This window comes from Schistocerca piceifrons, chromosome 3, assembly GCF_021461385.2.
Source record: "Schistocerca piceifrons isolate TAMUIC-IGC-003096 chromosome 3, iqSchPice1.1, whole genome shotgun sequence".
In the NCBI taxonomy this organism is placed as follows: Eukaryota; Metazoa; Arthropoda; class Insecta; order Orthoptera; family Acrididae; genus Schistocerca; species Schistocerca piceifrons.
In genome coordinates this window covers 145,971,552-145,995,477 of record NC_060140.1, presented here as the reverse complement: position 1 = coordinate 145,995,477, position 23,926 = coordinate 145,971,552, and the positions used below count along the sequence as shown (strand labels likewise).

At 43.3% G+C, this 23,926-nt stretch overlaps 1 protein-coding gene across 1 annotated transcript in view; it reads right to left on the bottom strand.

Moving 5' to 3' along the window:
• The window catches only part of LOC124788470 (peroxisomal leader peptide-processing protease-like), a 1,192,842-nt gene that overhangs the window by 863,854 nt on the left and 305,062 nt on the right, over positions 1-23,926 (bottom strand). The window contains exon 3 of the mRNA XM_047255741.1: positions 1,658-1,723. The gene's annotated coding sequence lies outside the window, so the exon portion shown is untranslated. The remainder of the gene's footprint in view (positions 1-1,657; positions 1,724-23,926) is intronic.

Sequence of the window (23,926 nt, the reverse complement as noted above, 5' to 3'; positions counted from 1 at the left end):
TTATGTCTGGATAATCTTGCTGAATATAATATGCATCACTAGAAATTGAGTTGTTAAAATACTGAATCTCGTATAATATCACAATATCGCTAAGTTTCAAATGGTTCAAATGGCTCTGAGTACTATGGGACTTAACTTCTGAGGTCATCAGTCCCCTAGAACTTAGAACTACTTAAACCTAACTAACTTAAGGACATCACACACACCCATGCCCGAGGCAGGATTCGAACCTGCGACCGTAGCGGTCGCGCGGTTCCAGATTGTAGTGCCTAGAACCGCTCGGCCACTCCGGCAGACTCGGTAAGTTTCATAGTTATTTCTGTATTATCACAGGTATGTTTTGGGTAAATGATCACTACTCTTCAAGGAGATTTATAATTTGTATAGTCAATCACTGTTACGTTCTTCGTTAAAAACATTGTATTACGGAATTGTACGACACGTATAGTCCAAGAAACAGTGTACGCTATAATATTATTGGGCAGAAATAAATGACCAAATATAAATAAACCGCCGGCCGCTGTGGCCGAGCGGTTCTATGCGCTTCAGTCCGGAACCGCGCTGCTGCTACGGTCGCAGGTTCGAATACTGCCTCGGGCATGGATGTGTGTGATGTACTTAGGTTAGTTAGGTTTAAGTAGTTCTAAGTCTTGGGGACTGATGACCTCAAATGTTAAGTCCCACAGTGCTCAGAGCCATTTGAACCATAAACAAAACCGCCTACACCCGGAACCAAACACACTACCCATTGCAATAATAGGGCGTCGTTGCCTCATTTTATTGAACAAATATCCTTGTCCTGGATTCAAATACAGTGTCTCCATGTCGTTATTCGTTTACGTCCATTTTTTAGAGAACATAAGCACAGGATGCAATTTCATTACAAACAGATTTTGTACTGCTATTTTACAAGGATGCGAGCGATGAATTTATCTTCGCACTGCATAATCATACACTCGTATATTACCATTCTGTCGTTCTTGGAGCAATTTGTGAAGACAAATACTAAGGGAAAACTTGAAGCCAACAACTATTTTAGATGGGATTCGTACTAGCAACGTCTGTTACTTACTGATTTCTTTTCTGCCTTGCATAACAGTGTGGTTCTCATTTCCAATGACTACGACGACATTGATTTTGTCTTTCGTAGCCTTAGATAACTCCAACTGTATAAGGTAAGTGCAGTGTCGGCTCAATTGGTTGATTATTTATTTGATTTCCACGATCTTTCCGAGAGACAACTCTACATTTCGGATATGGATGCAGGAAAGGAAAACATATTGTTTTCATTATTTTCTCTGTCTGGACGTTCGGATTTGGTTGCAGCATAAAATATTATCGAACAGACTGTTCTCGTTGTATTTATCTCTTTATCCTTCTCTTTCTGGATGTACGCTCCCGTCGTACGTGGTGGGATATACATTGAATACACGTAAGAATGAAAAATGAGAACTTGAGCGGCTGAACTTGTCCCTCTCGACTTCAGCCCGCCCGCTGATACATAGATTTCAATACAATCCACAATTACCCTAGGCTTTGTGAGCATTTTAAAACCATACGATCACCCGCATATGTTTGTCATCTTATTAAAAAAAAAGTATATAATTTACACAGTCAATCAATGCATTCAGTATCACAGCTAAAATTTTTTACTTACCTCTGGGCCGGACGTTGCTGAAGCTAAGATGTCAACGAACAGATGTCACTACCAATGCATCAGCACCTGAAACGAGAGATTTATATGGACATCACACTGCTTGAGGATGATAAATTACTGTGAAGTTGTAAGGAAATGTACTCATCGATTATATCTGACATGCATGTCTAAACATCAAGACACAAAAAGATAACATTAAATGGGTGGGATTTGAACTGAATAAGTATGATTTGAAGCACTTAACCAAAAGAAAATTAGGGAAAAATCACCGAACGAACTCGGATAATGATGCTGACCATCTTCCTCTGGAGTGAAAATCATTCGTTGATGCACTTGTTGGATTTCACTATTATTATTTAGATAAGTTTCATTTCCAGTGTTCGACAATTCTTTTCCTATTCTCTTTCAAATCTGGCTCCATAACGCAAGTCAAAAATAAAAACTCATTTTTATTTGCCTAATCAGAGATCCACAACTGTCAGCAAAGAAAACCGCCAGACATAAAACAAGTTAAATCCTTCTTTTTCACTGATTACGTATTCCTTCAACGTTGCAACATAATGCAGATTTTATCGTGTAAGTAGTACGAGCCCTGGCAATTTTACGCTTCTCGTCTATCGCGATAGATGCTACCTATATCTCAGAAGTTGCTATACGTTTCTTCTGCTCTATACGATCACTGTTTCTGCTGCCTTCATGTATGGCGAATTCCATCTCTTCATGACTTAGCGGAAAATCACAACATGGGCGTCCAGTTCAAGATGGTTCAAATGGCTCTGAGCACTATGTGACTTAACATCTATGGTCATCAGTCCCCTAGAACTTAGAACTACTTAAACCTAACCAACTTAAGGACATCACACAACACCCAGTCATCACGAGGCAGAGAAAATCCCTGACCCCGCCGGGAATCGAAGCCGGACGTCCAGTCGAAATTGCATTGCAATGGACCAAAGCGGTCTGAATGCATAATTAGATCATTCACAAAGCGATAATACTGTGTTTGTGATATATAGAGTAGACTGCCCAAGTCAGAAATAACAATTCTCTCATGCGGCATGGAGGAAATGAATTCATACAATGCCTTTCAGTAACACAACAAAACTTTTTTGTCACTTTCGATTTAGCATCCTGTCACAGCAGCACCCTTAAATCTGGAGCAATAGCTCAGTTTTTACAACAATGTTTTTATGAGAACGAAGAAAGAAACGAGATGTGACTTTGTTGGAACAACCATTCTGTAATTCCCCGTGCAGTGCATTGGGAACATAATGGAACATACAAATGAATACTGCAGAAAAATTTTAATAGTGTCACTGTGCTCGCAAAGAGAGTCAGATTTCGATTTCCATGTTGAATCTATTTTTGTTGTTTCTTATACAATTTGCAAACGAATAATGGAAAAACTTCTTCATCGTGGACAATTCTCCATTTATGTACCTTATGATATTAGTACAGATGCATTCTCCTCGTAGCATCAACAAAACAACAATTCGAAGAATCTGTTTTTGTCATTTCTCCCATTTGTTCATCTTCCTGTATTTCTCACCCAAGTACATTATAGACGCACACGCACATGAGCTGACATCAAGACAAGACACTTAGCTCTCGCGACGCAAAAGCAAGCAACACTATGTTTTGGTGCAGAGAATGTCAGTGCGTGCGTCAGTAACTGGTTTCAACATAGGCCTGTTGTCGCAAATGTGGCCGACCTTATTCACTGCAACGAACTGCTAGCGGTGTGGAAACACATTTGCCGAAGTTGCGAGTGATTTAACACGTTTAAGAATAACGCAAACAGGACTCAGTTACAACATCCTACGCGCACGGACCCGAGACGGAAGGCGACGGAAGAACGAAAACAGACGCTACTGCGCGCTAAACTGACTGTCTACCGCACTGTAACGGAGCAGCCTGAAATACGTCAGCTGCAATCTTAAAATTTTAATGTAACACCTTAAACCTCAATCATCTTCTGCTACGTGTCTAACATGCATGTTCAGGGTTTTCGGTATCGTTGCTTTCGAGATAGCGGAAAACCGGGGTGGAATGAATATTTATCAATTCCAAAGCAACCTGTTTCCAATAAGAGAGGCGGGAGAAAAGTAATGAGACTAGCAACACTGCGAGCGGTCTGTCAACGCTGTGTTGTCACTTGTCTAGACAGGTGAGTACATCCCTTCCACATGATCAGTTACAAGCTTCAGTTCCGTGTTACGAAAATGGAACACCGCAATTTATAGCAATGTTATGCCATCAAGTTTCGCGTAAAACTTGGGGAGCAGGCCGCTGTGGTCGAGCGGTTCTAGGCGCTTTAGCCCGGAACCGCGCTGCTGCTACGGTCGCAGGTTCGAATCCTGCCTCGGGCATGGATGTGTGTGATGTCCTCAGGTGAGTTAGGTTTAAGTAGTTCTACGTCTAGGGGACTGATGAGCTCAGATGTTAAGTCCCATAGTGCTCAGAGCCATCTGAACCATTTGAAACTCGGTGAATCCGCGAGTGTGACTTTTAAAAAGGTCTATGGGGAACATTCATTATCAAGAGCACAAGCTTTTCGCTGTCACAAATCATTTTTAGAAGGCCGAGGACACGTTAAAGACGAATCTCGCTCAGGGAGACCTTATTTATCAAAAACAGACGAAAACGTTGAACGTGTGCGTGCCCTTGTGAGATGAGACAGACGTTTAACAATAAGGTTGATGGGTGAAATGTTTAACACTTTCACAGTAAATTAAAGTTTGACCGAGTTTACTCGTGCGAAAAGTTTGTGCCAAAATGGTGCTGAAAATCTTGACAGCTGAGCAGAAGACAAATGAAAGAAACGTGTACCTTGATCTTTTTGAGAGGACTGCCACTGACCACGAATTGTTCATTCGTGTGATCACAGGTGATGACTCCTGGATTTTTGAGTACGATCCTGAGACAGAATAGCAAAGTGAGGAGTGGCACACTGAGACTTCTGCCGGAAAAAGATCAAATGAGCAAATTAAAGATCAAACATTGCTGATTAGCTTTTTTGACTGGGATATACGTGCATGAAGAAGTTGTTTCTCGTGGGCAAACTGTCAACCAAGTGTTTTACAAAAATGTCCTTGAAAGGCTCAGCAAAATGGTGAATCAAATGAGTCTGGACATTGCAGAGAAGTGGATGCTGCATCAAACAACTTCCCATGTCACATGGCCATTTACACCAAGGATTTTTTGACCTCAACGGGTATTCCTTTTGTTCCATAGTCCATCTGATCTAAGGCCTCGTGATTTTTTTCTTTTCCAGAAATTGAAAAATGTCTTAAAAGGAACTTATTTTGGGACTCTATAGAACATTCGAAAGACTGCGACCGACATGTTAAAGGCCCTACCATTAGAAGCATTTCAGCGCTGTTACCAGTACTAGGAACAACGACTCCGTCGGTGTATAGCTGCCGAAGAGAACTTCTCTGAGGGGACAATATCGCTGTTTGAAAAAAATAAAAACTTCGGTAGATATAAAATCAGTCTCGTTGCCTTTGTCACATACCTCGTACAATGCTGGCCATTAAAATTGTAGTATCAGACTACATGGTAAAAAATGAAAATTTGCTTATTGTACTTCTACAGTACAGTGATTTGAGGGTCTAGAAAGTGCGAAATATATTACACAGAGGTGACACATCTGGAAGCAACAATTATTCTAACACGGATGGGTACTGAGGCGAACTGGACTTCTTAGGCAACTGCGCGTACGTCAGTCCAACTCTATATCAGAGTCCATTAACCGTGGTGGTTGGTGAGAGATAGTGAGGCAGTCCCTCGGCATCCCATTTCCAAATGTTTGGAATGGGTGTCAGATCTGGAGAACTGCTGGCCGGGACAGCCGGCTAAAACCCATTGTATCGAGATAGGTCAGAAAGCATAGGAGATATGCAGTACTGCATTATAATGTTGAAAGATAACGTCACACGCGAGACTTCGAAGATGGCGAAGCGCAGTGTGGCAATACTCGTCCTTCTCCTCGGAGCCTCCACACAGGGATACATCTTGCGTCATATTGTACTGGAACATACTGAAGAGACAATGTGGTCCCATTCCTGTGTCCTGTCTTTTCGTTGGGGCGCCTCTCTTTGCTGCCTCGTCAAGAGAAGCCGTAACAGCGGTCGACGTGCCGACAGTCCGTGGTGTTCCAGACGTCGTCCCAGCGTGCGTGCGCATTTTGTGTTGCTATAAACAAACACATTCCCTGACTCGCCGGCCTTGGTGGCCGAGCAGTTCTAGGCGCTACAGTCTGGAACAGCGCGACCGCTACGGTCGCAGGTTCGAATCCCGCCTCGGGCATGGTTGTGTGTGATGTCCTTAGGTTAGTTACGTTCTAGGGTACTGATGACCTCAGAAGTTAAGTCCCATAGTGCTCAGAGCCATTTGAACCATTCCCTGACTCAAGGTACATAGCTGTACGATTCTGCACGGCCGAGCGAACAGCATGTTTATCCTTCGGGCGTAATTTGCGCGGGGCTGCTAAAATCATGTTTGACAAAGACCTTCCTGAAACCGTCGATTATATATACGCATTCAGTTGTCGGTTCCCGACCAACACGGAAAATTAAATCGTTCTCTCGTTTAAGCTAAGATTCCGTCGATGTCGAATTTCGATTTGTGTTCATAGACATTACTCCTTACACGACGCTTAGCACATTTTCTTCTTTACAAACATGAACACTAATTGGTATTTTCTGAACGAGAAACCCGTTGCGTTGTGTTCCCTTATACATGGAATTTTGTTGGTCTTATTCCTACTTGCTTTGTGTGGTTGGGCTGAAATACTAATCATTTGGGTATCCTAGTTGTGGTATACGCTACACTCCAACTTGACGTTTGTTGCATGCCGCCTTCATAGCGTTCTTTCAAGCTAGCAAATGTACCTCGCGCGCGAATTTTTTCATTGGGCTATCGTCGTAGCGCCTGCCAGTACACACGAGACGATATGAGACGTCCGAGGCTTCTCGTAGGCCAGTTAATCGACGTGAATGAGCGACTCGAGAGAGGCACGCCGGGGCCAGTGGGTGTCACACAGATCCAGCGTTACGTAAGACAGCTGGCTTGCATATCGGCATGCGCAAGGACGGATGGCGGCGTGGCATTGCCACCCGAATTAGCGCGGCCCGCGGCGCTATCGGGGGCAGCGGGCGCCTCTGGCGGGCCTACGTGCCGCCCCCGGCGTCGCCGCCGCCTCCGCCTTCCGCGCTCGTCAGTGAGGCGTCCCAGCCGGCAACTGCTGCGGCAGCTACCATCACGCTATGTAAATACACTGACGAAAAAAAAATCCCAACACTAAAATATAACTAATGTACGGCAATGAAATTTCGGGAATACGTTTGTCTGGGAAACATATTTAAGTAATTAATATTGAAACATCGCAGGTTACGGTAAGCGCATTGCCAATGTGAATTGCGGCTGCATTCTACATCTACATGGATACTCTGCATATCACATTCAAGTGCCTGGCAGACGGTTCATTGAACCACCTTCACAATTCTCTATTATTCCAATCTCGTATAGCGCGCGGAAAGAATTAACACCTATTATCTCTCTGTACGAGCTCTGATTTCCCTTACTTTATCGTGGTGATCATTCCTCCCAATGTAGGTCGGTGTCAACAAAATATTTTCGCATTCGGAGGAGAAAGTTGGTGATTCGAATTTCTTGAGAAGATTCCGTCGCAACAAAAACGCCTTTCTTTTAATGATTTCCAGCCCAGATCCTGTATCATTTCTGTGACACTCTCCCCCATATTTCGCGATAATACAATACGTGCTGCCTTTCTTTGAAATTTTTCGATGTACTCCGTCAATCCTATCTGGTAAGGATCCCACACCGCGCACTAGTATTCTAAAAGAGGACCGACAAGCGTAGTGTAGGCAGTCTCCTTAGTAGGTCTGTTACATTTTCTAAGTGTCCTGCCAATAAAACGCAGTCTTTGGTTAGCCTTCCCCACAACATTTTCTGTGTGTTCCTTCCTATTTACGTTGTTCGTTATTGTAATACCTAGGTACTTAGTTGAATTTACGGCTTTTAGAATAGACTGATTTATCGTGTAACTGAAGCTTAACGAGTTCCTTTTAGCACTCATGTGGCTGACCATTAAAAACTGGTGTAACTGCCAGAATGTTGAATGCAACCATGCAAACGTGCATGCATTGTGTTGTACAAGTGCTGAGTGTCAGTCTGTGAGGGGACTGATGACCTCAGATGTTAAGTCCCATACTGCTCAGAACCATTTGTCAGTCTGTGTGATGGAGTTCCATAACCGTTCCGCGTAGTCGGTCAATTCATAGATAGTTAATTCTATTTATAGATGAGTTCTCGTCCGATGATGTTCCATGTGTGCTCGATTCGAGACAGATCTGGTTACAGAGCAGGCCAAGGCAATATGCCGACACTCCGTAGAGCATGCTGGGTTACAATAGCAGTATATGAGCGAGCGTTATCCTGCTGGAAAACATACCCTGGAATGCTGTTCATTATGGCAACACAATAGGTCGAATCACCGGAAAGCATACCCTGGAATGCCGTTCATGATGGTAGCACGACAGGTCGAATCGCCGGATTGACGTACAAATTTGCAATCTCGGTGCTCCTGCGTTCATACGAAATCGCATCCCAGACTCCAACTCCAAGTATAGGTTCAGTGCGTCTAGCACACAAACAGGTTGGCTACAAGTCCTCAACTGGCCTCCTTCTAACCAACACAGGGCCATCACTGGCTCTGAGGCAGAATCAGCTTCCATCAAAAACCACAGCAAATCTTCACTTTGCCCTCCAATGAGCTCTCGCTTGACATCGCTGAAGTTGCAAATGACGTTGGTTTGGGGTCAGTGGAATGCATGCTACGAGACTCTGGCTATCCTTGAAGTAACCGATTGTAACAGTTCGTTGTGTCCTGTGGTGCCAATAGCTTCTCAAATTGCTGCTGCAAACGCAGTACGATGCGCAAGAACCATACGCCGAACACAACGGTCTTCCTTGTCGGTACTGCCAAGTGGCTGATCGGAGCCCAGTCTTCTTGGGACTGTACATTCTCATGACCACCGCTGCGAGCTGTCATGTACAGTGGCTACAATCCTGCCAAATCATTCTGCAGTATCGCAGAAGAAACATCCAGCTTCTCGTAGCGCTCTTTCACGACCTCGTTCAAACGCAGTGAGGCGTCGATTATGGCGTACTGCGCATAAATGGCAAGCAGACTCCATACCGTATGATTACATAATTTCCTACCAGTCTCTGCAAGCAATTACATACATTAAATATCTGAGAGTATTCTATTTAAGGCGAAACCACCACAGAACACTAGGCAATGGAGACGCCAGACCGAGATTCATTGGAAAAATCCTCAGAAATTGAAGTCCACCCACGAAGGAGGTAGCTTACAAAATCCTCGTTCGACCGATATATGAATATCACCCATCAACCAAAAAATGGTTCAAATGGCTCTGAGCACAATGGGACTCAACATCTGAGGTCATTAGTCCCCTATAACTTAGAACTACATAAACCTAACTAACCTAAGGACATCACACACATCCATGCCCGAGGCAGGATTCGAACCTGCGACCAGCGGTCGCGTGGTTCCAGACTGAGGCGCCTAGAACCGCTCGGCCACAACGGCCGCCACCCATCAGCTAGGGATCCATTCCAGATAGTACTGATACAGGGAAGATAGGTGGTCTAAAGAAAGACAGCGTGTTTCATCCGTGTGTCGTTTAACACTAGATTACTAAATCCTCGAAAAATTTAAGATTGCAGTTGGTATCAATCCGAGGTTCTCGCCAATCTGATATTTACTGTTTTGTATGTGACATACGACTGGAAACCGTACAATTGTAATAAGCTATAAACTATAAATTATGACTTCCCTTGAATGATATATGGAGTAGTGAAATTTATGATGGTGTAGTAACATTTCCCCCTTTAGTGTTCTACGGTTAATAAGGGCGAAAGCGTCACCCAACACATGTGGCACCCGCTAAAAAACGGGCGTTGTGCATCACGATAACTTTTATTGTCAAAATTCCGAGAGCGTACGTTGTTTGATGAGTCATCCAATAAATTCCTTCTATCCACATACAGCGAGTCCCACAAAGGGGTTTACACCTTTTGAACTTCAATAACTCGAACAAAAACAACAAAAACTATGAATTTTTAAGTCACACAGATGGACACAGCGTTACCGAAGATGTTTAAAATGTCCTCCATCAGCAATTTTACATCAGTCACAGTTCCTTAAAAAAAAATTAAGATCCTGCATGTCCCCTGACAGACATGTCACACCACATTGATAACTCAGGGGGATTAACAGCTCATTCTTCCGTAACAAGGGGATTATCACTTGTCCAGTACACATAGTTACGGCAATTAATGCTTCCATTCAATTTAAAAGTCATGTCATCAAACCAAACAATGACATCAGATTATGACGATTGATTGATAGTCTCATTCATCGCGTGAAGCAACCTGGGAATGTAGGATATCCACTTCACTTTGCTTGCTTTAAGATGCGATAAACAGTTGATTTGCTTAGACCTGATTCACGCACAGCATGCCATACGGACTTCCTTGCGGATCTTGTGAAGGCTTGTACCACTTCGTCCACCCCTCTTTCGTTCGCTACTCACTTCTTCCTGCCACACGGAACTACTTCAGATAACGCACACTTCCTTCCCTCTCAAATTTGTCGCGTAATTTCGTTACTGTTACACGTGACGGTACCGGAGTAGCAAACTCTGCCCCCCCCCCCCCCCCCCATCATATCTGCACTTCTTACATGTTTTCACATTTCGAATAATAGTTTAAAATCCACTTTCTTTGCTCCAGCCATTACTGGTACCTGAAAATAAACAAATGAATGGCTACACAAACTAGTTATGAGAGCACCATATACCTGCAATTGGATCAGGTTACCATTAATACCTCCTTAGTTATTAAAGTTCAAACAGTGTAAACGCCTTTGTTGGACCTCCTGTGTATTTCGCGAAAAAAATATGAATGCAAAATTACAGAGTTTCGAACCCGCACAGTAGCTTACCACTAATTGTCCTTCCTGCGGACCGTTCGCTACTGCAAAGTGCTTGCTGAGTATAGATGTAGATTAGTTTGTTGAGTCTTGACGGTTCAACAAACTTTCGCTTCTCTAGATACATTTGTCATCTTTTTTCATCTCAACTAAAGCTGCCGAGACAAGCTTAATCTACGTTGCGAACCGTAAAGTCTGACGAACGAATAGAACCCACACACTCAGACAAATTATGTAGTTTAATGCTCCGGATATTTACTAGGAAAGTGTAACGGCTGGAACAGGATTACGCACCTACCCTACTAAGATCAATCTAAATAATGGTCGACAGTCTCGATATGACCCGCTACACAAAGTTATAGTTCCCCTTGCTCCAAATCAAACGATTAATATATTCCGTAGTTATCTGACTACTTTCAGAAAACCGAGATTCGACAACTGGACACCGCTATCAGTTCAAACGCACTCCAAAAGACTCATAACAAAATTCACCGGTAAGCTCCACATACACAGCATAGTAGATCCTGGCCGCGACCTACTTACAAGGATCACAGAAAGATCAACCCATCGCCGCCAGGCTGGACAAAAGCCACTGTTCCCGGAAAGACGACTGCCTCTGGTGCCCATGACAGCGGACACGACAAGAACGCAGGCGCGGCTAGGAAATATCTCCGGAGAATGAAGTAAACGTTCGGGATTGGAACCATTCAGACGGCGACAACAACAGAAAAAATCTAATTATTCAATGTATTAGGTTGATGCGTGAGTTCATGATTTTTTTCTATAGGTTTAGTAAACGCAACAGATACATATAACAGAGATTTTGGTCATTAATGATATATTTTCCTTCGGTATTGACAACAGTCAGTTAACGCTGCGGTAACTTTTCGATCCCGCGACTGTAGAAATAACGTGGTTTTTAGGCGAAGAGTTTGTCGAGCCATGTTCGGGGCGAATTTTCAAATGGTTCAAATGGCTCTAAGCACAATGGGACTTAATATCTGAGGTCATCAGTCCCTTAGACGTAGAACTACTTAAGCCTAACTAACCTAAGGACATCACACACATCCCTGCCCGAGGGAGGATTCGAACCGGCGACCGTAGCAGCAGCCCGATTCCGGACTGAATCGCCTAGAACCGCGCGGCCACAGCGGCCGGTGGGCGCATTTTCATCCGGAAAGAAAGTTCTTTGAAAGTTGTTCGATCGAGAGCGGAAAAGGTGAAAATCTCAGGGTGGAAGATCAAATGAATTAGGTGAGTGTGGAGTAACGTCCTAAACCAACTCCTATATAGCGTTTTTGTCAGTCTAACAGTATGACGGAGGGCGTTATCGTGGAGCAGCATCACTTCACGCAGTCTGTCTCGTCGCTGTTCTTGGATTGCCTCTGCAAGGCGTTTCACTTGTTGACAATAAAGCTCACCAGTGATGGTTACACCTCGGAGAAGCAATTCATAGTATACCACACTCTCACCACCAGAAGCATAACGTTATCTTCTGTGGATGCGCTTACGTCTTTGTACACGGAGTTGCTGTTTTACTTGGGCTTAACCATTCCTTTCTTTTCCCTATGTTAACATAAAGACACCAGTAACGATACAACGTAGGAAAGGTCAGTGTGCCGGCCGGAGTGGCCGTGCGGTTCTAGGTGCTACAGTCTGGAACCGAGCCACCGCTCCGGTCGCAGGTTCGAATCCTGCCTCGGGCATGGATGTGTGTGATGTCCTTAGGTTAGTTAGGTTTAAGTAGTTCTAAGTTCTAAGCGACTGATGACCTCAGAAGTTAAGTCGCATAGTGCTCAGAGCCATTTGAATGGTCGGTGTTGTTCACAAGTCAATCGATGATGAACAAGCAGAGATGCACATATGGCTACCCGCTGATTTTTGTGATTTTGGCTTAGAGCATGCGATATCCATACATCCGATTTTTGAGCCTTCTCCATTACATGCAAATGTCGCACGATGTTGGAATGATCACAGTTCATCACATTTGTCAGTTCTCGAGTTCACTGACGTAGATCATTAAGGACTGATGCCTTTAAGCGACGTTCGTCAAACTTCCTGGACATGGAGAGTCACAAGTATCAAAACGATCCTCACTGAAACGAGAAAACCATTTTCTTGCCGTACTCTGCCAAATGGCATTGTCCCCATAAAAGGCACAAATGTTTCTGGCTGCTCGGCTCTGTTACCCCTCTGCTGAGCTCAGATAGAAGATTATGTTGGAAATCGTTTCGAAAACGTACTGATCTTCGTTACAAGGACCACCATTCCTGTTACTTAGATGAAAAAAGGTTAGGAATATCTTTGACGAATCGAATAAAAACGTTTTTCACCCCACCTTGTGTACCGGCATCACAGAGTACTTGCAAGTGGATATCATTTCCTCTGTTCATTTCTTTATAAAACAACATTCTTTTCAGCTCGGGACAAACTGTTTCATTGGCCATACGCTGTATGACACTCTACCTTACGCGGCCATTCAGTTACTCAATTATTCACTATGAGGATACGAGGAAATCGCTCACAATTTTCTATGAACTGTTAATATTTCTATATGCAGCTGCCAATAGAGAAATGTAAATAAACTTCTTTAAAAGTAACGAAATCGTTAGTAGAGAAAAATGTGAGTCCTGTTTTAACACACTAAGCAGTATTCAATGGTAACTGGTACATTAATTACATTGGACATAAGCATAGGCTGTAATCGAAAGATGCAACAGACAGCCCTGCCAAATACAAGCATGCGTACGGGTACGAGCGCCCACCAATAGTACAGGAGATTGTGTTTCTAATCTCAGGTAAAGACGCTAAACGACGACTACTTTATTTGTCAGTGGCTATCATAACCGTAATTGGTATCACAGGCCAGTGAAGTTCAACAAGGGAATTTTCGTAGAAATACGGTTTGTTAAGATACAAACAAATCAAGAACAAATTCAGACTGCCAACAAAAACCGTAAAACATTTTCTGATCTTAATACTATTTAAATCACCAAGTTATTTATTATGGAATTTTGACGAACGATTTGTGCAAAACCTACAAGTCGAGTAACGTTAATTGTCTCTCCTACGTTCAGTTCTCAGGATAATAATAAGAATTTCGTGTGGTTCAATAGCTTGGTCCAAGTCTTTTAAAGCGAAAACTAATACATTTTAAACTTCTACATCACAAAAACGTGCGATAGCATGTAAGGAAATTTGGCTCAGTGATACTGTCCCAAACGTAACAGGTTAAGACAACAACGATAACATTCGTTTAAAAGTGTAAAACATATTTTTCGGCACTACCGCAGATTTGAAACGCACTACGTGTATTGTAATCCTGTAGTTGCACCCAAGAATGTACTTGAATATGCAACGTTTCCTTATCAGCATTACGATGTGAATAAATCTATTTTTATGTTACACATTTGTTGCGTTCAGAAGGCATGTTCGGATGCATTTCGCGATTTCGAGCATATGTGCAAACTGGACACCTTAGTATGTTGCCGCTCCTCACACCAAGAGTTTTTTTTTTTTTACTTCTATTGCAGCAAGCAGAGCGCCACACGAAGTGAGCCGTCGATGCCCAATGGCACCACGAGTTTCATAAAGAAACTCAAAACAATCTTAGCTATAAAACTTACGCCGCAACAGAAACAAATTCTTGAAGACTAACTTCGATAACCAATTGGATATCAGAATTACCAAGAATAGCACTTGTAAATATCAGTAAGTTTGCAACCAAGAGACTGTTATCTCAGTTCTCATAGCTCTTTGCATAAAGAAAAAAAAGTTACAGTCGTAAAATAAGATGCTGTCAATTTTATGCTGACCATTCGTAAAATGAAATCATGTAGCCTAATCAGCATCCTAGACCATTTTTTGAAGTGGACGCGGACACGCTAACAGTACTGAAGCGGATCGGTGCAAAGCTCCACGCACTCTTCTGGGCGACTGTCATTATTGCAACATACTAGTCTATTTCCTGCTGTAATTCTGAAACATGTAATGCGATTTACGTTTCAATAGGCTTACCCGATTTACAGACGGCTAACGATACTAGTTCCTTCCACTGTGTAAGATTACGTTAATCTGTACCTAATGGTCTCGTTAAAGGCTACACACAAAACGAATATTTCTGCTCTCTATCGCGGAGATAATGTCCAGCAGAACACGGAAACTGATTTGCAGTATGCCACTAATGAATCACAATAGGAACGGAGGAAAATAAGCTTTAGTGCGGATCTCTTTAGTTTAGCAACTTAGTACAGGAATCTTTAATTAGTTATTAACGATTATACAAAAGAAAAGGCGAGGTACTAGACTGTTCGTTTCCAGAAATCGTGCAGCATTAGTGTCGTAAAGAAAATGTTTTTATAGGCGATGCAGCAGGAGGTCTTCCACAACAAGTATTTTTAACTGTCGCTCAAGGTTTTAAATAAAACATTTAAAACTTGCTGTCAGATCTGTGTGACGGACCAGCACTCCACCTCGACCTTTCCCTTTCGCAGGCAAGTGCTCTACGACTGCACGACTCACGGCCCGCCCCCATAGCCAGTACCTCATCTCTTACCCTCCACACGTCAACGAGGGAGACGAGGAACCCGCGGAAGCAAGGCTGTGAGGGCGGGTGGCGAGTCGTGCTCGGATAGCTCAGGCGGTAGAGCACTTTCCCGCGAAAAGTAAAGGTCTTAAGTTCGACTCTCGGTCCGGCATAGTTTTAATTTCCCAGGAACTTTCAGATCAGCGTCCATTCTGAGCATTCTGAGGGAAAACTCATTCTAAAAACATTTAAACATAAACTCTTATTTGTGGATGGTAGAAAAAATATTAACTGTGATGTGTGTCGGTATGTTGTAGAACATCTCATTTCAACGTCTGCCAAATAACTGAATGGTTAGCTATCTGTAACGAACCGGTGCGAGAACGCTTCCAGATTATTAGAGGTACGAATCAGTAGACAGCACGTTAACATCCGTTTACAGCAATTTGTGCGAAATTCCTAACTAGATATCCGACATTAGAGTATACAAGTTTGTATGAATAGATCGAGCACGTTTTGTATGGACCGGTGCCAGCGAGAAGTTTTGAATGTTTAGTCAGAAACGAGGCGCAAATCGTGCTACAACGGCACTCCTACATACCTGGTAAATTACTGGAACGTATTCTTCACAGTTAGTCAAAGAAAATGTCTTTCAATGCTATTATTTATTTTGTCACAAACATTGCAAATATTTTATACAATTATTTATGTTTTGCTAATTACCTCACAGCTAAATAATTTACAATACGTGAACACACTTTTCATTCGGTAAAGTAACTAATACTACGTGGAATTTACTATGGGGCGACGATGCTGTCAGCTCTGAAGTCTGATGATTGCCTGTTCTTCCTCCATTCACGCAAAAAAGAAAGAAAAAAGCCAGCTGATAAGTTTTCTGAAAAAGCAGAAAACAGACAAAACTGATTAACTACAATGTACTGTCTTCTTGATGACACCTCAACTGTTATGCTGAAAAACAACTAGCTGTCGTTCCAGTAATTTCTAAACTACACTTTAAACTGCATTAGGGTGATGAAATGCCTTCATTTTAATTAACAAGATCATCCTGTATTCATAACTGTGTACCGAATCAAAATTGTCCAAATTCAGCCAACCATTTATACATATTTTTCCTACCAACACCTTAAACATGCTGGAATTAAAAGGCCGTGACAGTTCTTCATTTCCAGACAAAGAATCACAACGATATTACGCGTGAAATTTCAGTAACTAAATTATCGTGACGCGATTAAAAAGTTCCTTCCGCAATACAACATTATGGTCATCCGAGACACGCAATGTAGTGTTCTGCTGAACAGCTAACCAAGACTGATGCACTGCGGCTGCTTACGGCGAATGATCCGCCTCCCTGCAGGAATACTACAGACGTATCTCCGTGCGACCCAGAGCCTAGAACTACGAAACGCCTCTACTTCGTTCGAAAATCGTTTGCAGCTTTGCAATTTGAAATTTTACTAAACAAACATATGTTATTTTTGATAGAGAGTTATTTTTAAGTGAAGATGGGAAATTAACAACCGTCTGTTTTACTAAATAGAACTAACAAACTTTAAGAATTTTGCGGACTACAGCTTTCAAATTTAATATGGGAAGTTTAAAGCTCACTGTATCCTAAAATATTCTTGTTACAATTGCTAAATTTGGTACGGCTTCATTAATTTCTTAGCTGAAAACAGTACTGAAATTTCTGGATTGTATATCAATTCTCAAGGTCAGTTAAATTTCCACATTTCTATGTTTTACAGTAGAAAATCACATTTTCCTCGATAATTTGGAAGTAAAGAAAATATTTAAAAAGTTATGTTAAAATAGGCGTACTCTGAAAATTTCAGGTCTGTAGCTAGCGCTTGCAGCGACCTTAAAAATTACGAAAATAGAGAAATAACTCTAGAAATACTTTATAAACTTGGTATTAGATACTTTCACATAGACTGATCAGCCAGAACATTATGTTCACCTATCTAATAGCCGGTATGTCCACCTTTGGCACGGATAACAGCAGCGGTGCATCTTGGCATGGAAGTGATGAGGCCTTGGCAGGTCGCTGGAGGGATTCAGCGCCACATCTGCACACTTAAAGTCACCTAATTCCCGTAGATTTCGAGGCGGGGCGCGATGAGCTCTTACGCCATATTCAATCACATATCAGATGTGTTTGATATTGATCAGATCTGACGAGTTCCGGCGCCAGCGCATCAATTGGAACTCACCTCTGTGTTCCTCGAACCACTACAAAACACTCCAGGTCTTGTGACATGGCGCATTATCTTGATGAAAAATGCCTCTGCCGTCGGGAAACATGATCGTCATGAAAGGTTGTACGTGGACTGCAACCAGGGTACGATACACCTCAGCTGTCATGGTGCCATGCACGACCCATGGATGACAACGTGAACGTTCCCCAGGGCATAACAGAGCCGCCGCCAGCTTGCTTCTGTCCCGGGTTCGCGCCTTCCCATCGCCATGATGAAAAAGTATCGGGCACCGTCAACGCCCTCTCACTGCGCCAACGTACAGTGTCGACGGTCACGTACCCATTTCAGTCGTAGTTGCCGACGTCGTGGTGTGAACATTGGCACATGTGTGGATCGTCGGCTGCGGCGACCCATAGTTAGGAGTGTGTTCGGTGCACTGTGTGTTCAGACACACTTGTATTCTGCCCAGCGTAAACGTCTGATGTTAGCGGCCTGCCCTGTTTTAGCAGTCTGCCCTGCCTACGACGTCCGACATCTGTAATGAGGAGTGGCCGCCCAACTCCACGGCGTCTGGACGTGGTTTCACCTTGGTTTCGCCACGTGTTGAAGACACTCACCACAGCACTCCTCGAACAGCCGACAAGTTGAGTAGTTTCCGAAATTCTCGTGCTGAGCCCCCGGACCACCACGATCTGCCCTTGGTCAAACTCAGATAGACCGCGCGCTTTGCCCATTCTGCACACGGATAGCACGCTCATCAAAACTACATGCACCGAGAGCGTGTCTGACTAGCAGTCATTCCTCGCCAGTTTACGCCTGGACGGTTTTATATCGTTAGTAGATCGGTGGTCATAATGTTCTGGCTGATCACTGTAGGTCAGCAATAATTATTCTAAAACGCTGCACAGATCACATATCAGATACTTTTGGTGATCCTATGTTGCGCAATCGTTTATCAGCAAGGGCAACACCACGCCTAGCGTGGGCTGCCACACGCAGTAAGGGGAAGTCCCCTATCCACCGCGCTCGAGGACCATTACTGCCTCCGCTACGAACAGGAAGGCCTACTTGCATCCTCATATTATTTACAAATAAATGTAACCGATTCGTGAATGCACAGATTCAATAATCCATTATAGAGAGAATATGGTCAAATTAACGTAGTTTTGCACAGAGCGTGCTTTGAAACATGTCGACATGAATATAATGGGTATGAGACCCTTTGTTTTACTAGCGGCACATTCACAAAGTGTCTTCAAGAAATATTTCAGAGTTAATTACGCTTGTCGCGTTAAACTGATTACAGGTCACGTCTTAAGTTCGCGCCGTTCCCTTGCTCTTAGTTTCACCCTTATATTGTTATCCACGAATTGGCGCAAACCAGGGTACAAATTTTGGTACCAACGACCTTTTTTGCACATGGCTTCTATAGTGATTATTTACCAGTGGGAGCATAGGGAACTTAGGAGCATCTACAACAGGGGACTGGAGTTCACAAACAGTAAATTTACGCTTTTAGCGTAAAAGCGCAACTTCATGGAAATCTTAATTTACGCGTTGTGCATAAAAATGATAAAGTATTCAAATGTAGTCTTCAATGACAAAAACTATAACAGAAATATAAGCAATGCAACAAAATTATATAAAAACGCTATGCAGAAATGAACAACACATCAGAATGAAATGAAATAATAAAATGAAGGAGAAAGAAAAATCGTTTGTTACATTACTTGTTTTACAGAACAATGTAAAAATTTGATGCGCTCAGAGAGAAACAGGGAGAGAGAGAGAGAGAGAGAGAGAGAGAGAGAGAGAGAGAGAGAGAGAAAGAGGAGTGACGCCACCCTGTCGTGTATCTAGGTGCAATCTCTTTCTGACTCCTTTTATTTTCAACACTGGATGCATCTGGAGGCTATGTTTAGTAACTGTCCATTGCTTTTGATTGTAGTGATTTCTGCACTACGGCTATGTATCTCAAGTGAAGTTGGCGATTGATTATGCCTATTGTTTTATTGAACGAGTTTTTGTGAACGTTTCTCACCATTTTGTTTACCGTCCTAGTCACTGTCTTTACACAGTCCTTTAACACTTTCGCTGCGACTGACGCCTATAAGCGTCACAACAAGCCACGAGCCAGTGCGGCTAACGCTTATAAGCGTCCGCGCTCACTGTCTAGTTGCAGAGTCTAAGCTAGCATCATAGCGTATAAAATTTTGTTTTGTGTGGTCAGTTATCGAACGTATATTGTTCGTAATGGCGGCTAATGAACATTTCAGTGACGCCTGTGTGACCCCTATAGGTGTCAGACAGCAAACAGACTTCAAAACATGACTACAATACAGTCGAAGCTTATTTGAAGTAAAGGTGTCATCATTAAGTCGGTATAGAACATGAGCCTACAGATCTTACAAGGTCTTGACGTCATCCTGTAGCTCAGGTGTGCTTAGGAGCGTCGGCTCCGAGCGGTACTTGCCGTTTCAGAGTGTTACCGGCCCGCACTCGCACGTTGCCGGGCCGCACTGGAGAGTTGCACGCCCGCACCGATGCCGCAGCGAAAGTGTTAATCGATGAATAGACGATAATGTCAGGATATGAGCCCAACGAAAAGGACGAGCCAACTGCACTCTTCCGCCAACGGATTTCAGTCAAAACTAGTAGTGGAATGTTCCCATATATATCATTTACGCGGAAAGATGTGGGTCACACGGCATGAGACGCGTGGTCCCGCAAAGGATGACAATTCACCATATGCCCGGAACATCGTATTCCCCTGTTTTTTAAGCTACAGTATTCTACTGCCAGTACAGCTAGCAAGGTAATGAACTGCTGACACAAAGTTGATTGCTTGTTACCCTAGTTTCCTTGATTTAATTTTACTAAGCACGACTGGAGAGGCTTTGGGATAAACGTGGCTTCCTTTGACAGCTGGCCACAAGAAAGTGCCGCCTCAGCCACAATGTGTGGCATCGGCAGGCTGTCTGTGTGAATACTCGCGCGTCACCGTTCTAACTTGGACGTCTAGTCTAGGGAAAAAGCCGTGTCCGTGGACACCATAGGCCAGAAACAAGGGCGCCGCGTCCCTCGTTCTTTGCGAGCTGCGATCTGCCAAAACAAATATCGCTTCGCCTGAAGCTGAACAGGATCCAACGTGACGTCAAGGCAGCGCCTAATACGTGGCCACGCGCTACAACTCTAACCAGAGGCCGCCGCCACTTGCGCAAACACGCAACTGTCTTCGCGACAAAGATGCTGCTGAATTAAGCAACTATTCTTTCGTTGTGATGAGGCCTCAATGAAGATCTTATAAGCAACAAAGCTTTTTAGCGAATCAATATGCAAATTTAGTTCCAGCTAGCAAGTCAACACGATTGTCACTGTCGCACGCTTATCTCAAAATCCCACGTTAAACCACGTTTGCCATGAAATTTTCGGTAGAATATCTGAATGTAGCAATAATATTTTATATTATGATAGGAAGAGAAATACGCTGATATAGTAATAAATTTCAAAGCCTAACATTTGACTCCACTAAAAAGCATATTCCAGATATCTGTAAAAAATATGAATTCGTAAACGATTCTTTCTTTGTATCTTCTTAAATTTCAACTAAGAACAAAGTTAACTTTAAATTCAGAAGAAGGCAATACTTACATCCTCCACATGTGCAAGTATACTGCAGTTTATAATACAGTCTTTCTTGTTCTGTAGAAAATTGCATATTAAACTAGCATCAATCTTTTTCAATAGAGTGCAAATTTTCTCATTTCTATTTTAACACAACATACTGAACTGCAGTTGTTGTGCCCGTAGGTGAACACCAGGTATTTTCATTTCCAAAACTGTAAGCTATAATAACGTGATTCAGCATATTGTACACTACTGGCCATTAAAACGGCTACACCACGAAGATGATGTGCTGCAGACGCGAAATTTAACCGACAGGAAGAAGATGCTGTGATATGCAAATGATTAGCTTTTCAGAGCATTCACACAAGGTTGGCGCCGATGGCGACACCTACAACGTGCTAACATGACGAAAGTTTCCAACCGATTTCTCATACACAAACAGCAGTTGACCGGCGTTGCCTGAAGAAACGTTGTTTTGATGCCTCGTGTAAGGAGGAGAAATGAGTACCATCACGTTTCCGACTTTGATAAAGGTCGGATTGTAGAATGTCCCGATTGCGGTTTATCGTATCGCGACATTGCTGCTCGAGTTGGTCGAGATCCAATGACTGTTAGCAGAATATGGAATCGGTGGGTTCATGAGGGTAATACGGAACACCGTGCTCGATCCCAACGGCCTCGTATCACTAGCAGTCGAGATGACAGGCATCTTATCCGCATGGCTGTAACGGATCGTGCAGCCACGTCTCGATCCCTGAGTCAACAGATGGGGACGCTTGCAAGACAACAACCATCTGCACGAACAGTTCGACGACGTTTGCAGCAGCATGGACTATCAGCTCGGAGACCATGGCTGCGGTTACCCTTGACGCTGCATCGCAGACACGAGCGCCTGCGATGGTGTACTCAACGACGAACCTGGGTTCACGAATGGCAAAACGTCATTTTTTCCGATGAATCCAGGTTCTGTTTACAGCATCATGACGGTCGAATCCGTGTTTGGTGACATCGCGGTGAACGCACATTGGAAGCGTGTATTCGTCATCGCCATACTGGCGTATCACCCGGCGTGATGATATGGGGTGCCATTGATTACACGTCTCGGTTACCTCTTGTTCGCATTGACGGCACTTTGAACAGTGGACGTTACATTTCAGATGTGTTACGACCCGTGGCTCTACCCTTCATTCGATCCCTGCGAAACCCTACATTTCAGCAGGATAATGCACGACCGCATGTTGCAGGTCCTGTACGGACCTTTCTGGATACAGAAAATGTTCGACTGCTGCCCTGGCCAGCACATTCTCCAGATCTCTCACCAACTCGTCACAATACGCCAGTCACTACTCTTGATGAACTGTGGTATTGTGTGGAAGCTGCATGGGCCGCTGTATCTGTACACGCCAACCAAGCTCTGTTTGACTCAATGCCCAGGTGTATCAAGGCCGTTATTACGGCCAGAGGTGGTTGTCCTGGGTACAGATTTCTCAGGATCAGCTGGCCGTAGTGGCCGAGTGGTTCTAGGCGCTTCAGTCTGGAACCGCGCGACTGCTTCGGTCGCAGGTTCGAATCCTGCCTCGGACATGGATGTGTGTGACGTCCTTAGGTTAGTTAGGTTTAAGTAGTTCTAAGTTCTAGGGGACTGATGACCTCAGATGTCAAGTCCCATAGTGCTCAGAGCCATTTTTCTCAGGATCTATGCACCCAAACTGCGTGAAAATGTAATCACATGTCAGTTCTTGTATAATATATTTGTCCAATGAATGCCAGTTTATCATCTGCATTTCTTCTTAGTGTAGCAATTTTAATGGTCAGTAGTGTAGTAATGAATCTGAATGGGTCAGTTACGGAGATTCCATATCACCTAAGTTACTCTCAAGTAACCCCTTGAGCGTGAGGTCGCAAATTCAGTCTTTAGTAAAGCTCACTTAAAAGAGAAGTGGTACCAATTATGACAGGAAAAACATTAGCTGATAATGACTCACCATGTGCATCAGGAAGGCGACAGATTAATAAGTGTTCGTGAGGTGCAGAGATCTACATTCCATGGAGTGTATATATTACACTTTACAAAATGGACATCGTCACATTCAAGAAATGTTCAAAACAAACCATTAACCTGCACTATGAACACCGCATGAAAAATGGCGCGCCACAGTGATCACAAAGGTTTGCACCATCAAGATCGAAGGCGAACCCCTTGGGAGTTACAAACCATGCAGGACGTCCAGCTAGGCATCCAGTCTTACAGAATGCATATAGAATCATGTAGGTGATACAGGCTGATGAGAACTGAATGAATGTGATGGCATGCAACCGAATGCGAAACAGTCTGTATCGGAGCTTATCGTGAAACTGGCTATTCTTTAAGGCGTAGCTGTTTTACAGGCACAGGAAAAACAAACATCCAGAGGCTGAATTTGTCCATTGGTTGCAGGTGGTATGAACTGCAGTGTCATACTTTTCAGGGGGGATAGTTTGCTCTGAAGGATTTTTATACGCAGACCAGAAATCAAGCAAAAGCAAGTTATTTTGACAAGGTATTGGGCAGTACGATGGCTCATGTCGTAGTTCTACTTGTCTTACAGCCATTTTTCCACTTTTGCTTGCTGTGATGTTAATATTCCCTATTGCCTTTGCAAGATCACGCACACGAGAAAGAATCGTAGGGAGCATATCACCTACAACTTATTGCAGCACAATAAATAACTTCCCAGGCAATTTTTCATCCAGATTGACAGTCGGCACAATTGTATAAGAATGCGTTAAGGCACTGATGTTAGCAGAACTTGATACAGCTCTCTTAGTATCTCTAATTTCCACGGTTACTTTCACATGCATTTCTTTGTCAAATCCCC